Source organism: Tursiops truncatus, chromosome 2, assembly GCF_011762595.2.
Source record: "Tursiops truncatus isolate mTurTru1 chromosome 2, mTurTru1.mat.Y, whole genome shotgun sequence".
Lineage (NCBI taxonomy): Eukaryota > Metazoa > Chordata > Mammalia > Artiodactyla > Delphinidae > Tursiops > Tursiops truncatus.
In genome coordinates, this window is record NC_047035.1 from 40,723,647 (window position 1) to 40,743,117 (window position 19,471).

General features: G+C 39.3%; 1 pseudogene; it reads left to right on the top strand.

The window, feature by feature from the left end:
* Window positions 1–18,049: 18,049 nt before the first annotated feature.
* LOC101326823 (SNRPN upstream reading frame protein-like) lies at window positions 18,050–18,304 on the top strand (annotated as a pseudogene).
* The last annotated feature ends 1,167 nt before the right edge of the window (window positions 18,305–19,471 follow it).

Here is a 19,471-nt window from a genome sequence, read left to right on the forward strand (position 1 = left end):
CCGTGAGCCATGGCCGCTGAGCCTGCGCGTCCGGAGCCTGTGCTCCGCAACGGGAGAGGCCACAACAGTGAGAGGCCCGCGTACCATAAAAAAAAAAAAAAAAAAAAAAAAAAAGAAAAACAAGGGTTGTTTTGGGTTTTTTGTTTTGTTTTCTTTGCTTTTTAAGGTGTGAGCTACTTAGGAGATGTGCCAAAGAGAAACACAAAATATATGTTTGGTTAAAATTAGGGAATGTAATACAAGTTTGTATTCATTTTTATTTATTTAATAAGTATATTCTTACTGTGTTCTTTAACATGTGGATGACATTGAATATCCTAGTATAAACAATATTCATTCCTTGGCAAATTTATTGTATTAGCACTTAATGGGAATGAGGATGGATTAAATTCTGTCCCTGCATGAATACTCATCAGGGATCTTAAAAGGGATCAAGAGGGACTTCCCTGGTGGCGCATCAGGGATCTTAAAAGTGATCAAGAGGGTTTTCCCTGGTGGCGCTGTGGTTGAGAGTCCACCTGCCGATGCAGGGGACACGAGTTCGTGCCCCAGTCCGGGAAGATCCCACATGCCGCAGAGCGGCTGGGCCTGTGAGCCATGGCCGCTGAGCCTGCGTGTCCGGAGCCTGTGCTCCGCAACAGGAGAGGCCACAACAGTGAGAGGCCCGCGTACCGCAAAAAAAAAAAAAAAAAAGTGATCAAGAGACTGGCACAACATTGTAAATCAACTATACTTCAATAAAAAAAATATATATATTTTAAAAGTGACCAAGTATCCTATCCCAATCATCCCAGGTAGATTTTCCAAAATATCTCCAATGAACACACACTAGTTCTAAGAATACATACAATCTCACCTAATAAGAGCCCCTTACTTCTAGTCTCATTATACAGTCATACTCTGATATCTTAACACATATCTGTCTTCCCAAGGATGAGTACAGATTTTTGAATCAGGTAGCAAACTGGTAGTGTTATAATACAGAGCTCACAGCATGAGTCACGCTATATTAAAACAGAATTTGTGTTTTTTTCAAGGAGGAATAAATTAGGCTAAAATTTGCCTTTAGTTATTTTATTTTACTTTTATTATTTTAAAGTTGTATTCATGTACTGCTATGCAATATTATACATATTATTAAAATTCACAAAATCAAAATTGTACAAGTATATAAAGGTGAATAAGTTCTTATTATTGTTTACATTTCCCAAGGAATCTTCTTGGACACCATTTGGAGGAAATATACCCCACTTTGGAGATGAGTGCTGCAAGCTAGTGTTTCCTAATTTTAATGTGCATATGTAAATAGCTTGAAGATCCTGATTAAGTGCGGATTCTGATTCGGTAGGTCTGGGGTGAGGCTTGAGACTCTGTCTAACAAGCTCCCAGGTGATGCTGATACTACTGGCCTGGGGACCACACTTTAAATAGTGAGGATTCACGCAGTAGCTTCTCTATTACTGACCTAAATCTCAATGCAAATTGAAGTTTTAACTGGTCAGTGCAGTGTAGGTGGTGCAGAGAGACTGAAGATCATCAGCCAGTAGTTATTTTAAATGGTGCATGTTAACAATGTACATTAAATACATGAACCAGATTGGGTCCATATGTAAAGCATCTAAGGTGGAAAACTATTTATTAAACACTTTAAACCCCTTAAATGCATTCTCAAATACAGTAGCCATTGAAATGTTAAATACAAAGTAATCCTCTCTTTTAACACAGCAGATCTCCATGGAGCCTACAAGAAAATTTTTTTCTGTTATTACATGGCCTATAAATAAAACTACCTTTTAATTTTTTTTCTGTAATTCCAAATTTTTCATTAGTTCACACTGACAGACCACTTTTCAGTCTTTCTCAGTCAGATTTCTCCGTGAAAACTGTTAGATGTGTCTGTAAACCAAGATAATTTTTATAAAGAAAAGAAAACAGTTAAGTGTAATCTTTGATAAAATATCCTGAATCTGATCATATCACTTTCTATGCCTGATGATCATATACCTCATATGCATATCTCTCAGGGGTCTGGGTCATAGATTTCATGTGTTCCGCATTCATTTTCTCTGATGTAAATTTTAAAATATGGCAACATTCAGTGGAGTTTTGAGCTCCCCAGTGCCAATTTGATGAAGCCCAAGTCTTAAAAATGCCAATGCACTTGTACATAAACGTAAAACCAGGTCTGTGATCTGGGCCCAAGCTCCTGCACCAGAGGAACAAACTTCTGATAAAGAACCACTTCCAAACTCTAGAAACACCAGATCTGAAAAGCTCTCAAAGCTTGGCTTTGTTGAATCGGTTTACTTAATTTAAGCCAAACCCCAGCATCCATGTGGCAAGTGCCCGGTTCATCACTTGGGATTCAAAGATGAACAGGCCAGTCTGTAGCATCTAAGAACTAAGTTAAGTGGATTGATATGGACCTACAAACTATTCATGCTAAAGTACTACAAAAGGGGTATGTACAACATGTCCCTAGGAGTTGTACAAGGCCCCACAGGCAAGATGGTATTGTATTTCAAAAAATGAAGAGTGGGCTTCCCTAGTGGCGCAGTGGTTGGGAGTCCGCCTGCCGATGCAGGGGACGCGGGTTCGTGCCCCGGTCCGGGAGGATCCCGCGTGCCGCGGAGCGGCTGGGCCCGTGGACTGTGGCCGCTGGGCCTGCGCTTCCCGAGCCTGTGCGCCTCAGCGGGAGGGGCCGCGGCTGTGAGAGGCCCGCGTACCGCAAAAAAAAAAAAAAAAAAAAAGATGAGTAGGAGCACTCTGGAAGGGCAGAGAGAAAGGATGTTCTCAGTGGATGATATAGCATTTATAATAAGGATTTTAAACTCTATAGACAATGATTAATCATGAAATGCATTATCATTTTTAAATTTCACTAATATACAAATGGTAGCCATTTGTATATCATCTTTGGAGAAAGGTCTATTTAAGTCCCTTGCCCCTTTTAAAGTTTGGTTATTTGATCTTTTGCTGTTGAGTTGTAGGAATTCTTTATATATTCTGGATATTAACCTCTTTTAAGATATATGATTTGCAAACATTTTCTTCCATTCCAAGGCTGTCTTTTCATTCCATTGATTATGTCCTTTGACGAACAGAAGTTTTTAAGTTTGATGTAGTCCCATTTGTCTATTTTTGCTCTTGTGGACTGTGCTTTTAGCATCATATCCAAGAAATCATTGCCACATCCAGTGTCATGAGACTTTCTCTTATATTTTCTTCTAGTTCTATAAGTTTGGGGTCTTACATTTAGGTCTTTAATCCATTGAATTAATTTTTGTATGTTGCATAAGATAAAGGTCCAACTTCATTTTTTGCATGTGGATATCCAGGTTTTCCAGCACCATTTGTTGAAGGGACTGTTCTTTTCTCATTGAGCAAAGCTTACCCTTTTAACCACTATCTATAGACAGGCATACCTTGTTTTATTGCTCTTTGCTTTACTGAGCTTCACAGACACTGCATTTTTTTTACAAACTGAAGGTTTGTGGCAACCCTGCATTGCCAAATGATGGTTAGCATTTTTTAGCAATAAAGTATTTTTTAATTAAACCATGTACATTTTTTTAGACATAATGCTATTGCACACTTAATAGACTACAGTATAGTGTAAACATAACTTTTATACGCACTGGAAAACCAAAAACTTCGTGTGACTCATGTTATTGCAATATTCGCTTTATTGCAGCGGTCTGGAACTGAACTCACAATATTTCTACAGTAAGTATATATATATATATGTACATATATATATGTGATTTATTATAAGGAGTTGGCTCACTCGATTATGAAGGCTCACAAGTCCCAAGATTGTCAGGGTGTCTCAGCAAGCTAGAGAGCCAGGGAACTCAATGGCTTAGTTCCACTCCAAGTCCAAAGGCCTGAGAACCAGAAGAGTTGATGGTATAGTTTTAGTCTGAAGTCCAGCAGGTTTGGGACCCAGGAAGAGCCAGTGTTTCAGTTTGAGACCAGAAGCAAGTAATTAAAAATAAATAAATAAATAAATAAATAAAATTCCAGTTCAAAGGCAATCAGGGAAGAAGAATTTTCTCTTATTCAGGGTAAGGTCAGCCTTTTTGTTCTTAATGTTCAACCAACTATCTGAGCATCCCTTAGCCCAGTCAAGTTAACATCTAAAATTAACCATCACATACTGCCACTTACTAATTGATTGGCCCTGGGCAGATTACTTTATCTTCCTGTGCATCAAGGTCCTCATCTGTAAACTGGGAATAATTATAGTACCTACCTTACAGACTTTCTGCAAGGATTATACAAAAGCATGCATGCAATACGCTTAGCAAAACACATAATAATTGTTATTTATTACTGTTAACTTTTAAGTTACTACATATGATTCCACTGTTTGGACAGATTACAATTTATTCAACTGATTCTCTACTATTGAATTTCAATTGTTTCCAGTGTTATTTCTTTGTTCCTAGTATTTTTTATTATTGAGAAATGCCTTCAAGAATATCTGTGTAGGTATATCTTTGGGCATACCCATAATTATTTCATTAAGATTAATCTTTATAAGTGAAATCACTCAGTTAAGCAGAGAACCAAAGATTTCAATACATATATAACCACAACCTTTTCCACTTGACTCTGCACCTTGTTCTTGAGGTGATTATATTTCTCTGCTTCACTGATATTAAGCTTGGCTGTGTGATCTGCTTTGGCCAATGGAATGTGAGCAGATATAATATCCAACCAAAGATTTAAATGTACCTGTATGGATTGACTTGCTGCCTTAGAGATTCCACCCCTTATACTTTTTTCTTTTCTTTTTCTTTTTTTCTTTTTGGCTGTGTTGGGTCTTCATTGCTGCGTGCAGGCTTTCTCTAGTTGCGGCGAACCAGGGATACTCTTCGTTGAGGGGCGCAGGCTTCTCATCGCAGTGGCATCTCTTGTTGCGGAGCACGGGCTCTAGGAGGGTGGGCTTCAATAGTTGCAGCACATGGGCTCAGTAGTTGCGGCACACGGGCCCTAGAGGGCAGGCTCAGTAGTTGTGGCTCACTGGTTTATTTGCTCCATGGCATGTGGGACCTTCCCGGACCAAGGATCAAATCCATGTCCCCTGCATTGGCAGGTGGATTCTTAACCACTGTGCCACCAGGGAGTCTTCCACCGTCTTATACTTTTGCCGTGAGAACAACATTCCCTGGGTACCTGTTGATTGCAGAATGGAGGACATGTGGATCAGATCTGAACTCAATTCACAGCCCAAATCACAGTCACTCTAGCTGACCCCAAGATCTGGGGGTGAGAAAAATATTTGTCATGTAAGTCACTAAGATATTATGGTTATTTGTTATGCACATTATTGCAGCAATAACTGACTAACGTACAGAGAGATGAGATCATCAGATTTACTGGCCATACTTCAGTGATCTAAGCTGCCTAGAGTTGTCCCAGAGTACTAAGTCTATTATCATCCTTCCTCCAGACCCCTCCCCCAACAAATCACTGAATCTACATATAAGCTCACTCCTCTTTTTAGGGTTACTGCCAAAATCAAAAGCTTCCAAAATCTATTAGAGAAAATGTTCATGACCAGGAGATGTGTAAATTTCTTAGCCTCTCATTGAGAATCCTTAAAAAAGGTTCTTGGAGTCTAAAGTCTTAACTAGCTTTCCCCAAGATATGTTCCAAAGAACATTAGTCCTTTAAAATGCTAACAAAATCCACAAAAATGGATTCAATTTTGGCCGCTTAAGTGATCACTTAAGTTATAGAAATGCTTTTTCTTTGGAAATGTATTTTTTGAATATGTATTTTATGACATTCTTGAATGTTCCTGATGCACACCAGCATATGAAATTATCTGAGAAAGCTTGCAGTAAAGAAACGTGCTAAGACTCTGCATGTCCCAATTTTAACTTACACTAGCCCTTTTTTTCTAGCAATATCTCAATATTTCTTATTAACTGAGAAGCTAGTATTCTACAGAATCTATTTTGTGAGACCTTAACTCAGAAGGTGGACTCTCTAATGAGGAAATTTCAGACTTTACAGAGGCCAACTAGAAGAGATATTTTAGGTCTCTGTAGTACCTATTATACCATGTCACATTATGTACATATATCAATTAGTAAATGAGCCAATCTGCTGTTTCAGAGGCCACATATTACAGTGACTTCAATAAGATAGAAGTTTGTTTCTTTCATGTAAGAGTCCAGAGATGAGTAGTCTAGGTTGACAAGGTAGTTCTGCCTCACCGGGTCATCTAAAATCCCGTGACCCTCAACATTGGTTTCCAATCCCTGTCATTTCCCAGCCTGAAGGAAGAAAGAAATCTAGAGGAGGAGATTCCACCTTAAGAAACAATCAAGATATTGCTTATGTCACTTCTTACTTATCATTGGCCCAATCCTAGTCACATGTCCAATGCCTAGCTCCCAGGGAAATATACCTCTAGCTAAGTGGCCCTATGTCCTACTAAAAGGTCAGATAATTCTATTCCTAAAAGGAAGAAGAGGACAATAGACACTGGGGGTCAATTAATGGTATCTGTCACTGTATTTAGCTTACTTTCTTGAAACCTCTGGACTCTCCCTTCTAGGTAACAGAATGGAAGTTGTCATATAAATGAGTCAGGAAATGCCGTTTTCCCACTACAGATCTATAGATGCCACTTCCATCAGAATAATAAACATCATCTTTAAGTTACCATTATCTCCTATCTCCTTAAAACATCTGAGGCAATGCACAATTCCTAGTTTAAAATACAACTTGAAACTGCTCATTTTTTAATGTTCAGACTCACAAGTAATCAAAGAAATGTAAGCACCTTGAGGGCAAGGAGAATATCTTACCACTGTTGTCAGAACAATATGCCACACTATAGGTGTCTGGAAAATATATGTTGCATGAATGAATAAAATAAGATGCCAGCTTGAAAAGTGGAATGGGATACTATTATCTCCTTTTAAATTAGTGAAGGTTTAAAGTAATGATGGTGCTTAATGCTGGTGAAGATGCAACAAGGCAGATAGTTTGACATATTACACATGGAAGTATAAATTAGTACAACCTTTCCAGAGGGCAATTCATCAAATTACAAGAACAAAAAGAAACAAATTTTTGTTGATCACATGGGCAAAGATATAAAAATTTGTTAATATGTTATCTTGGTGAAAGTATCAGGAAGCATACTCTTTCATATATTACTGGTGGGAGCCTATTAGTAGTAACCACTGTGGAGACATTGTGGGAATGCCTAGCACAATTAAAATGCACATACTCTGACTTAGTACCTTCTCCTCTAGAGGTCTGTCTTACTGATATATTTGCACAGTTGTGATGTTCGTTTATATAAGGGTACTTAATACAGACTTATTTGTAGTGGCAAAAGACTGGAAAAAGCCTAAATGTCCTTCATTGGGAGGGAGCAATTAAATGCCAAGCAGCTATTTAAAAATACATTGTTAAAATTGTTAAAGTCAAAGTACACAAGAGTATTTCTACCACCATGATTTGATAGGCTTTTTAAAAAGTGGCTGTGGAAGGTACACCCATTTTCATAGCAGCATTATTTATAATAACCAAAAAATGGAGGAAACTAATAAGAACCTGCTGTATAAAAAAATAAAATAAAATTCAAAAAAAAACTGGAGGACAAAACCCAAGTGTTCACGTTTATTTATATATATATATATATATATATATATATATATATATATATATAGCACGAGAGAGAGACAGAAAGAATCTGAGGAAGAAAAAACATGATTGAAGGTCAGAGATGGAAGTCTAACTTGTTAAGGTTTATATTTAACTCTTTTTATCATATGTCACTTTTTCAACAGAAGTAAAAATCTTTGGGGAGTTCCCTGGTGGTCTAATGGTTAGGATTCCTGGCTTTCACTGCTGTGGCCTGGGTTCAGTCACTGGTTGGGGAACTGAGATCCCACTAGCCACACAGTGCAACCAAAAACAAAGAAGTAAAACACTTAAAAAGTCACTATTCATATTCTTTGACTCTGTAATTCTCTTTCTATCCCAATGAAGTAATTTGAAATACAAACAAAAATTTATGCCCACCATGCATCAAAAACTTGGAAATAACCTAAACATCCAATATTACGGGAACAGTAGTGAAAACTATAATTTGTAATTGACATTTTCAATAATACTGGAAAATGATATAATGAAAAACAAACAAACATAAAGCTCGGGACTCCCCTGGTGGCGCTGTTGTTAAGAATCCGCCTGCCAATGCAGGCGTCACGGGTTCGAGCCCTGGTCCAGGAAGATCCCACATGCCACGGAGCAACTAAGCCCATGCACCACAACTACCGAGCCCTGGGAGCCATAACTACTGAGCCCGCGTGCCACAACTACTGAAGCCCGTGCGCCTAGAGCCCGTGCTCCGCAACAAGAGAAGCCACCGCAATGGGAAGCCTGTGCACTGCAAGGAAGAGTAGCCCCTGCTCGCCGCAGCTAGAGAAAGCTGGTGCGCAGCAACGAAGAACCAACGCAGAACCAACGCAGCCATAAATAAATAAATAAATAAATGAAATACTAAAAAATAAAGCATAGTAAAAAGATCACAAGTACCTATGACAGAATGTTATCAGTTGTTGCCCCTGGGGAGTAGCACTACAGATGCATATTATTCTGTTTCTTTATACTTTTTTGTTTGATACAAGTCAGAGCTCTTCTGACTGTTAGTGACAGAAACTGAAATCAAACTACCTTAATTAAAGGGATATTTGTTGGCTTACTGAACCAGTTACTAGGACTGACTGGAACCAGGGACTCTTTCCAAATCTCCTTCCCCCTCCTCTCTGCACATTGGGATCAGTGTCTTCTATGGTAGATCTGCCTTCTCCACAGCCACAGGACTCTGTTGCCAGAAGCTCCTGGATTCACATTTTCTAGTTTTTCCACTACAGAGGCAAAGAATGTCCCCTCATTCTTTGGGGGGTGTGGCAGATCCAGCTAAAATAATCCCAACAAAAAATTTTCATTGGCCCACTTTAGATCACATATCCAATCAGAGTGGCCAGGGTGGTGATAGGGAGGGAGGGGAGGGTAGTGCATAGGAAGGCAGGTTTATGGAAGAAGACAGTATCAATCAGGAGGTAACAGGATCTGTTCTCCTTGAGTTTGGGACAAGTCAGTGCAGCCTGCATTCCCCATGCTGTAGCAGAATTTTTTTTTTTTTTTAAAAGACAGCAGCACCCACTATGGCCAGATGGTTAGTGTGATAAGGAGTGTGCAATGTACCAAGAAAAGAAAAGAGCTGCTAGGCCATCAAAATAACAACTGTCCATCGTACTGTATTTTCAATGAACATGTTTATTTGGATAGTCAGGAAGAAAAATTTTAAGTGAGAAAAGAACACCATTTCCTTCTTGCCCTGGGGTTTAGTGGTGCCTCTGGAATACTTCCTTATTTACCTTCTGGTCACTTGAAAAAACAGTTATATTCACCTTCTGATTAAACCTTGAAATCAAACTTGCTCCCCCTTAAATGGCCTGGTGAAATAGTTTTCTGAAACCCTGAACCTGGTTGGTTGTTTTTTCCCCCCAAGTCACCTTCCAGGCAACAGAAACACAGCTAACATCTGAGTTCTATCCTATAATCTGAATTTTGGGTTGACGTTCAGTTCCAAAGGTCCTGGTTTCTGCATCTCTCTCCCACTCCTGAACTGGCCAAGTCTGAGTTTATTGACCTTCACAGCACAATACAAAATACACTTGTTTGCTTTGGCCTGTTCTGGTGGGCAAGGAGTCCTGTCTGACTTTGCCTTCCACTGTTTGGTTTGCTAATTATATTGTGTATTTTAGTCACTTTCTGTACACATCACTAGACACCTTTCTTAATGACTCATTATTTCAATGTTTTGGGAAATATATATATAATGTGCTCTGCTTTTTTATGACTTAATTCATTTCTTTTTGTAAAGTTATGAGACTAGGCACTAACCCTTAATTGGAATATACTTGTTACAAATTTATTTCTAAGTCTAGCAGAAGCAACTACTATTATACTAGATATAGGATAAAAGTTACACAGAATTGTAGAAAGTTGATGAAATTCATCCATTCTTTTTTATTTTTAATTGCGGTAAAATACACAGAATATGAAATTTACTGTTGTAACCATTTTTACAGTAAAGTACATTCACATTGTTGTGCAACCAATCTCCAGAATTATTTTCATCTTGCAAAACTGAAACCCTATACCGATTAAACAAAAACTTCCCATTCCTCCCAGCTTTTAGCTCCTGGCAACCACCCTTTTATTTTCTGACTTATGAATTTGACTACTCTAGGTACTTCATATAAATGGAATCATAGAACATTTGTCCTTTTGTGACTAGCTTATTTCACTTAGAAAAATAGCCTCAAGTTTCATCCATATTGTAACATGTGTCAGAACTTCATTTTTTAAGGCTAAATAATATTCCATTTATGTATATACCACATTTTATTTATCCATTCATACGTCAATGAACACTTGGGTTTTATCTTCCATTTTTTGGTTATTATAAATAATGCTGCTACGAAAATGGGTGTACAAATATTTCTCTGAGACTCTGCTTTTAATTCTTTTGGGTATATACCCAGAAGTGGAATGCTGGTCATATGGTAATTCTATTTTTAATTTTTTGAGGAACTGTTATACTGTTTCTCAGAGTGGCTGCACCATTTCACATTCCTACCAACAGTGCACAAGAGTTCCAGTTTCTCCACATCCTTGCCAATACTTGCTATTTTTTGGTTTTTGGTAGTGGCCATCATAACAGATGTGAGATGAAAATCTCATCTATTCTCAGTCTCTCATTTTGTGCATGAGGAACTGAAACCCAGTCATTTTAAATATATTGTCCAAGGTAGTGCAAATCATATGAGGGAGTAAAGTGCAGTGGTTAAAATATTGGACTCTGGATCTAGATTCCCATTTTTTAATCTTGGCTCTGCAACTGACTGACTGCATAATCTTGGGCACATTACTTAACTTCTTTGTGTTAGTTTCCTTGTTTGTAAAATGAGTATAATTTAAGGGTACCTATTTCATAGAGTTGTTGTTGTAAGGACTAAATGAGATAACACACATAAAGTGCAGCTTGAAGACGGCCACGGTTTTTTGGACATTCCTCCTATGAGAGGATGGGATATAACTCCCCTCCCCTTGAACCCACACTGGCCATAGGCCCTCAGTTGTCATTAATAAAACGCAACTGAAGTAATACTGCTTGGCTTCCAAGTCTGAGTCAGAAGAAGACTTTCAACTTCTGCCTTGGTCTCCAGGAACACTCTCTCTGTGGGAAGCCATCTGCCTTATAAGAAGTATGACTGTCCTGCTAGAAAAACCATATGAAACTACATGAAGAGAGAGAGGGGTTTGTTCCACTGAGCTCAGATTTCCTGCCATCCTCACAAGGTGCCAGGCATCTGAATGAGCCTGTTTGGCACCCTCTAGACCAAACCAGCTGTCAGCTGAATAAAAAACGAGTGACCTCAGTCAATACCACACTGAGCAAAAGAATTGCCAGCCAAGTTTTACCCAAATGCTATTTTTACATAATTAATTTGGGCATTAAATCACACAGCAGTTGAACACTGGAACAAATGCCTGGTATACAATAAGTGTCACTAGAATGTAAGCTCTCTAAGGGCAGGTATTTTTGCCTTCATTGCTATTTCCCCAGGACTTAGAGCAATGACTGGCATAGAATAGGTGTTCAATAAAGATTTGCTCAATGAATGGATGAAATCTAAACTCTTGCTTTTATTAGTGGTAGGTAGTAATCAGAACCAGTCTGCTGATCAGAGCTCTCTGCATCACTCCATGCTGACCTAAAAGCTGCTGACCATTTAGTTTATTTCTCCTGAGATTTTTAGGTCTTTATGATACAATTCTTGGTGTATTCTCAAAAAGTTAATGGTAAAGTATACTTTAATTAGTAAAGGTTGGAGAACATCAAAAGAGACTGCATGGTGTTTCTTATACTAATACTACAATACCAGGCACTTAAAACTTGTAGCTCATTAAATCCTAACAACCCTGAAAAATTTATATCATTTTCTCCCATTCTACACATTAAGACACTAGGGTTCAAAGAGTTTAGGTACTTTGTCCAACCAGAGATGAGAAGCGAAAGCTTCAGGATTTGAACCTAGATCTGCTTCCTCCTTGAAGAGCACTTTTCAGTCTAGAAAACTATTCATAAAGATCATCAGCACACAACAGTGAGTAAAGAGGGTCTTTTGCTTTAAAAGTCAAGAATAGGGCTTCACTGATGGCGCAGTGGTTGAGAGTCCGCCTGCCGATGCAGGGGACACGGGTTCGGGCCCCGGTGCGGGAAGATACCACGTGCCGCGGAGCGGCTGGGCTCGTGAGCCATGGCTGCTGAGCCTGCGCGTCCGGAGCCTGTGCTCCGCAACGGGGGAGGCCACAGCAGTGAGAGGCCCGCGTACCGCAAAAAAAAAAAAAAAAAAAAGAATTAAAAGTCAAGAATAGCCCATTCAAGTCCCAGCTGCTGGCCAACTATGAGGCCTTCTTCAACTCATATCATTTATCTCATTTTCCTCAACCAGAAAATGGGAAGAGTTATCCCTGTCCTGCCTACCTTACAGTGATTTGGGTGATTCTTATAACCCAAACACTTCTGCAAACATGCTTCTGCAGAAGGATCTTCCCATGGCAACAAAGATAGAAAAAGATGGGCAGAACTTTTTGAGATCCTAAATAGACAAATATTTTTGACAAAATAGTGGCAATTAGTGATTCCAAAGTTGAAATAATCTTCAGCAAAGCAAATTGAGTTCAAAAGAAATATATGTTAAGACAATTAAGATATTTTGAGGTAAAGGATATATTCATCTAAAGTGAAATTTTTACTCAAAATATAATTGGCAATGTATTCAAAACCTGAATATCAGAAGTTGAATATCAGATTTGAGAATATTGGAGTGTGTGTTAAAATGTTGATGCTTGTAACTCTAGTAGCTTGTGGTACAAATAACTAATCTAGTTTTTTTTTTTAATATATTCTTTCTTTATTTTTGGCTGCGTTGGGTCTTTGTTGTCGCACGCAGGCTTTCTCTAGTTGCTGAGAGCAGAGGTTACTCTTCTTTGCAGTGTGTGGGCTTCTCACTGCGGTGGCTTCTCTTGTTGTGGAGCACGGGCTCTAGGCACGTGGGCTTCAGTAGTTGTGGCTTGCGGGCTCTAGAATGCAGGCTCACTAGTTGTGGCGCACTGGCCCAGTTGCTCCGCAGCATGTGGGATCTTCCCAGACCAGGGCTGGAACCCGTGTCCCCTGCATTGGCAGGCAGATTCTTAACCACTGCGCCACCAGGGAAGCCCACTAATGTAGTTTTTAAATTGTTGAAACAATGGGCTTTCTGCAAATTTCCTCATTTCACCCCCACCTTCCCTCTCTAGCATCCAACTCTGAAAACCAAGGGCTCCTTGGTCTGAGCAGCCTTTGTCAAGCCACAAAATATCCTGTTATACATTTTCTCTAGGGCCTGTGGGGCCTACTTGACATACATTTGCATAACTATGTTCAGCTTCTCAAGTGATACTTAAAAACAAAAAAGAACAAGGAGAATCTGCACCAAGGGGTCTTGTTGTTTTTAAACAGCGACTGTTTAAATGTGATTTATTTGGCTGAAGTTCTGTCTAACCAGAACCTCACCACCAACATGCAGTCAGGTGTACATATGGGTGCACACACACACACACACACACACACACACATATGCACACACAACCACACACACTGAGCTAGGTTTAGTCTCCCAGACTCAGATCCTTAAATGTTTCTATGACCTATGATTGTATACACTCTGATAGCTCGCAACTCTAAATTCGGAGACTCTAAAAAAGATTTGAACATGTTAAAAATGTTGTAAATTTGACTATTACAATTGTAGAACCCAATTCAACAAACCAAATTTAGGGTTATAGGAGTATCAAATTTACCAAGAGAGTTTCTGTGATTTAAACTGATATAAGAGCAAGTAATTTGTAAACTCCACTATTTTTCTGAATTTATATCTTTTCAACTTTTCACCCTTTAAAACTCCATCAACACTCCATTTGTTTAGAATATCTAGAATCGCAATTGCTAAAACATAGCATACAGGTTATGGGTCCTGGATCTGTAGTCAGCAGATCTGGAATTCAACCTAACCTGTGACTTAGTGGAGGCAGATCGTCCTTGAGTCACTTAGTACCTGTGTCATAAGATTTTTGTGAAAATTAAATGAGAAAAATAACAGTGTCAAGCATCCTGCAAGTGCTTGAAAACATCAGCCATTTTACTATCATCAAAAAGTCTACAAATAAATTCTGGAGAGGGTATAGAGAAAAGGGAACCCTCCTATACTGTTAGTGGAAATGTAAATTGGTGCAGCCACTGTGGAAAACAGTATGCAGGTTTCTTAAAAACTAAAAATAGGGGCTTCCCTGGTGGTGCAGTGGTTGAGTCTGCCTGCCGATGCAGGGGACACGGGTTCGTGCCCCGGTCCGGGAAGATCCCACATGCAGCAGGGCGGCTGGGCCCGTGAGCCATAGCTGCTGAGCCTGTGTGTCCAGAGTCTGTGCTCCGCAACGGGAGAGGCCACAACAGTGAGAGGCCCGCGTACTGCAAAAAAAAAAAACTAAAAATAGAACCACCATATGATCCACCAATCCCACTCCTGAGCATACATCCAGAGAAAACTAATTGAAAAAGACACATTCACCCCAATGTTCATAGCAGCACTGTTTACAATAACCAAGACACAGAAACAACCCAAGTGCCAATCAACAGGCAATTGGTTTAAGAAGATGTGGTGTATATATATACAGTGGAATATTACTCAGCCATAAAAGAATGAAATATTGCCACTTGTGGCAACATGGATGGATCTAGAGAATATCATACTAAGTGAAGTAAGTCAGAGAGAGAAAGACAAATATCACATGATATCACTTATATGTGGAATCTAAAAAGTAATACAAGTGAATTTACAAAACAGAAACAGACTCACAGGCATAGAAAACAAACTTATGGCTACCAAGGGGATAGGAAGTGAGGGAGGGATAAATTAGGAGTATGGAATTAACAGAGACAAACTACTATACATAAAATAGATAAGCAACAAGGATTTACCATATAGCATACGGAATTATGTTCAATATTTTGTAGTAACCTATAATGGAAAATAATCTGAAAAAATATATATAACTGAATCACTTTGCTGTACACCTGAAACTAACACAATATTGTAAATCAACTATACTCCAATTTAAAAAAAACTATTGCTATAAAAAAACTCATCGGCCATTTGTAATTAGCATAATCTTTTGCCAAATTTAATGCTAAGATACTTTAGTTTCACAAACTACCCTTATCACTTAATGCTCCCACCAGTGCCATTGCCTTCATTCCTAAGGCCATAGCAAGTTATTTACATTGTCCTTTACAACAGTAAGTATTTTTCACCTCTCTTAGACATGATTGATATAAAATGCAGAAAGCAAAAAATAATTCAATTGGAAAGACTGAGTCTCTTGTTAGTGTCAGGATATTTAAACATTTAGCTCAAGTATTGATTCTTTTTGCATTTAAATCAATTTTAGATGTTAACAATAGCTAATCTAATTGCTAGTGACCCTATAATTAACATAAGAACACAAATCATGGGCATCAAGTACGTATTAAAGTCAAATAACAGGTAATTTTTTCCTCTTAATTCTTTGAGGGTATTGATTAAACCCAATGTAATTTCTCTTTTCAAATGGAATTCCAGCTCTTATTTGAGAATGAAGAAGTAACAACATCCCCTGTAAAGGGCTATCAGACCTCCTTCCATGTCAATGGAAAGGAGGAAACGAAAATTAAACATCTCAGCCAAAGCGCAGAAGGGAAACTGGGTAAGCTGGTCAACCTCTATCTTGATTACTACATTTGTTAGGGCTAAATGCTTGATCTGTGTTTGAGAATGGCAGTTACTCTGTTAAAAAGAAAGGAAATGAATGGTCCCATCAACACTGTGATGTAGTTGAGATTTATCTGCATCAAATCTAACTCTGTTTGAGATAAGCTGAAAATCTTGATCTGTTTAAAAGGTTCCAATTTGGCAGAACTTTCTTCCCTGTCAGCACCGAAAAAAGTCTTTGAAATGCATAGAAACTCTACAAATGAAAGGAGGAGTACGAATAGAGTGAATACGGTCCCAAACATTTTGTAATATTCCACAAGTCTTTTCCACAGCCGCATTTTTCTCCCATGATTACTCTATGCTCATTTTAAGGGAAAGATATTTAGTGAATCAGAAACAGGAAGTTGGTCTCTACTGGAGCCTATAGCATCTTTGCTATGATGTTAATGATTTGCAGAGCCTCTTCCTCTCCACTCCCAACTGATGTGAACTGGGCCAAGGTTAAGTTGATGGAACTACTTAAGCATTCCCTCTAGCTTTTCCCACAAAGATCAGCACAAGGATCAGCAATGGTGTTGTTTATATTACGTTGATTTACTATATCATGCTGCCCCTCACTCCTAACCTCTATGATTCATTCACAGTATTTCACCAAATGCACTCATAAAGTGGGGTTAATCACACTTGCTTATTATAGTGGACAGCTATTGCTCTTGTCTTAATCTTCAGATAAAAGCATTTGAATCTCCTCTGAGGAATACAACTTCCCTACTCAATCCACGGTGTTACAAATACAGATGTTCTCATCCCCAACTCCAAAGATGGGCACATACATCAGGACTGATGGAACCAGAGCCCGGACTCCTGCTGTCCTTGGTCTTTGGTGCCCTGCCCCATCCTTCTATGCAGCAATGGATTTTGCTCCCAGGCCAAGTTGGAAACATCATCTCTGAAGAAATTTAGTCAGTGTATGTGGTGTATTCATGCAATAGTAATTCAGAGTAGAGGTTGGCATACCAGAGAGGACCAAATTTGCATTGGCATTTAGAGAGAAGCCCAGACTGACTACCTGCCCCCAGCACCCTAAAGTAAATCCTATCATCCACATTCCTATTGACAAACACAAAATCTAGCTCTAAGTTTGGAGCTGAACAAAGGAAACCTCACCAAAGCCACCTATATCAATTGGACTTATCCTTGATTCACAAGTAAATGAGTAAAAGACCATGTGTTGGTAGGAAATTCTGTACCTCAAGTTTATTTGGAGAACAACCAAAATAAATATCAAAATAACTGACCTAGACAGTGGAAATATAAATAATTCATAAAACATAAGAAGCTACAAGGAATTCTCATTAATGTCCAAAAAGAGAAGATAATGTATTCATTTAAACCAAAAGAGACTACTATGAAAAAAGAGCAGGTGGGAAACAATGAAGAATTCATGGAGATTAAAAATACAATCACCAGGGCTTCCCTGGTGGCGCAGTGGTTGAGAGTCCGCCTGCCGATGCAGGGGACACGGGTTCGTGCCCTGGTCCGGGAAGATCCCACATGCCGCGGAGCGGCTGGGCCCGTGAGCCATGGCCGCTGAGCCTGCGCGTCCGGAGCCTGTGCTCCACAACGGGAGAGGCCACAACAGTGAGAGGCCCACGTACCACAAAAAAAAAAAAAAAAATACAATCACCAAAATAAAAAAATAACTCTAAGGAATGCAAGAAAAAACTTAAGAAAATCTCCTGGAATATAGAGGAAAAAGACCAGAGACAGAAAACATGAAGGGAAAAATGTCAAGAGGAGTAGAGCAACTAAAAGAACCAATCAATACCTGTCCAACAGGAGTTCCAGGAATACAGACAGAGAAAAAAAAATTTAAATAATAGAAGAACATACCCCAGAGTTGATATAAGATATAAAAATTCAGATTGAAAGGGCTTATTAAGTATAGAACAGGATGAGTTTGTAAAAGAAAAAAAGATTCATTCTAAAATTTCAGAACAGGTATAAAGAGAACACACCAAAAGCTTTGGGGCGGGGGGGCGGGTTAGGGGAAACAGGTTACTACAAACAAGTAACAATTTCAGGGATTCCATTGACACATGGGATGCAAGAAAGCAATGGGGTAGAGCAGAGCAGACCAGCTGTGGGAGATGCTTGACATTCCAGCCACAGAAGTGGCCACTGGTGGAGTAGAGCAGGCCAGGGACCACTTACACCTGAGACGGATGATAGACCAGCACATACCAGAGGTAGAAGTCCAAGTAAAATGTTGAAGGAACAGCCTCATTGAGCAACCAAGAGTGTCAGTCGTACCCAGTGCAATCTAGCAGCTGTAAATATCTGTAGTGGATTTCCAGGTGAAACCAAGACAGGTATTCTTAGCTGAGACACCAAGAGGTGGTTAAAGCAGTATTGGAACATCAAGATAGCTTATTCCAAGTGAAAAATCAGACAATGTAATAAAGATATTATCCAAGAAAAAAAAATAGAAAAGCAAGCAAGAAAGCAATGAAGTAATGATTTCAAACAACTAGGAAAATATATATATTTTTTTTTTTTCTTTATTTTTTGCGGTACGCGGGTCTTTCACTGCTGTGGCCTCTCCCGTTGCGGAGCACAGGCTCCGGACGCGCAGGCTCAGCGGCCATGGCTCACGGGCCCAGCTGCTCCGCGGCATGTGGGATCTTCCCGGACCGGGGCACGAACCCGTGTCCCCTGCATCGGCAGGCGGACTCTCAACCACTGCGCCACCAGGGAAGCCCAGGAAAAAATATTTTGAGCATAAAATTCTATACGCAGGCACACTATCAACCAAGTGTGAAAGTGAAATGAAGACATTTCATACATGCAAAGACTTAGAACGGTTCTTATGTATCTCTTCTGAAAAAAGTTGAAAAGTACCAAAATACACTTTAGCAACTCCAAAGAGGAATCCCATGACAAAGGATGACACAGGATCTAAGAAACAGCAGAAGAAACCCACAAAGGCCATAAAAGAAATAATGGGGATAGATTTGTACAATGTGACAATAAAATAATCTATTTAAAAGTAAGCATTCTGACCTTCCCTGGTGGCGCAGTGGTTAAGAACCTGCCTGCTAATGCAGGGGACACGGGTTCGAGCCTTCGTCTGGGGAGATCCCACATGCTGCAGAGCAACTAAGCCTGTGAGCCACAACTACTGAGCCTGTGCTCTAGAGCCCGTGAGCCACAACTACTGAGCCCACGTGCCACAACTACTGAAGCCCATGCACCTAGAGCCCGTGCTCCGCAACAAGAGAAGCCACCATGATGAGAAGCTCACGCACTGCAACGAAGAGTAGCCCCTGCTTGCCCCAAGTAGAGAAAGCCCACACACAGCAACAAAGACCCAGCGCAACCAAAAATAAAATAAATAAATTTATTAAAAAAAAATTAAATTAAAAAAAAAAAGTAACCATTCCAAAAACAGTATAAATAAAAACTGGGATAATTATGAAGCATTTTCTCTTTCAGCAAGAGAAAAGGAGGAACAATTACAGACTCTGTGAAAATTGTGGTCCATAGATGCAATAAGCTAAGACAAGGCATTC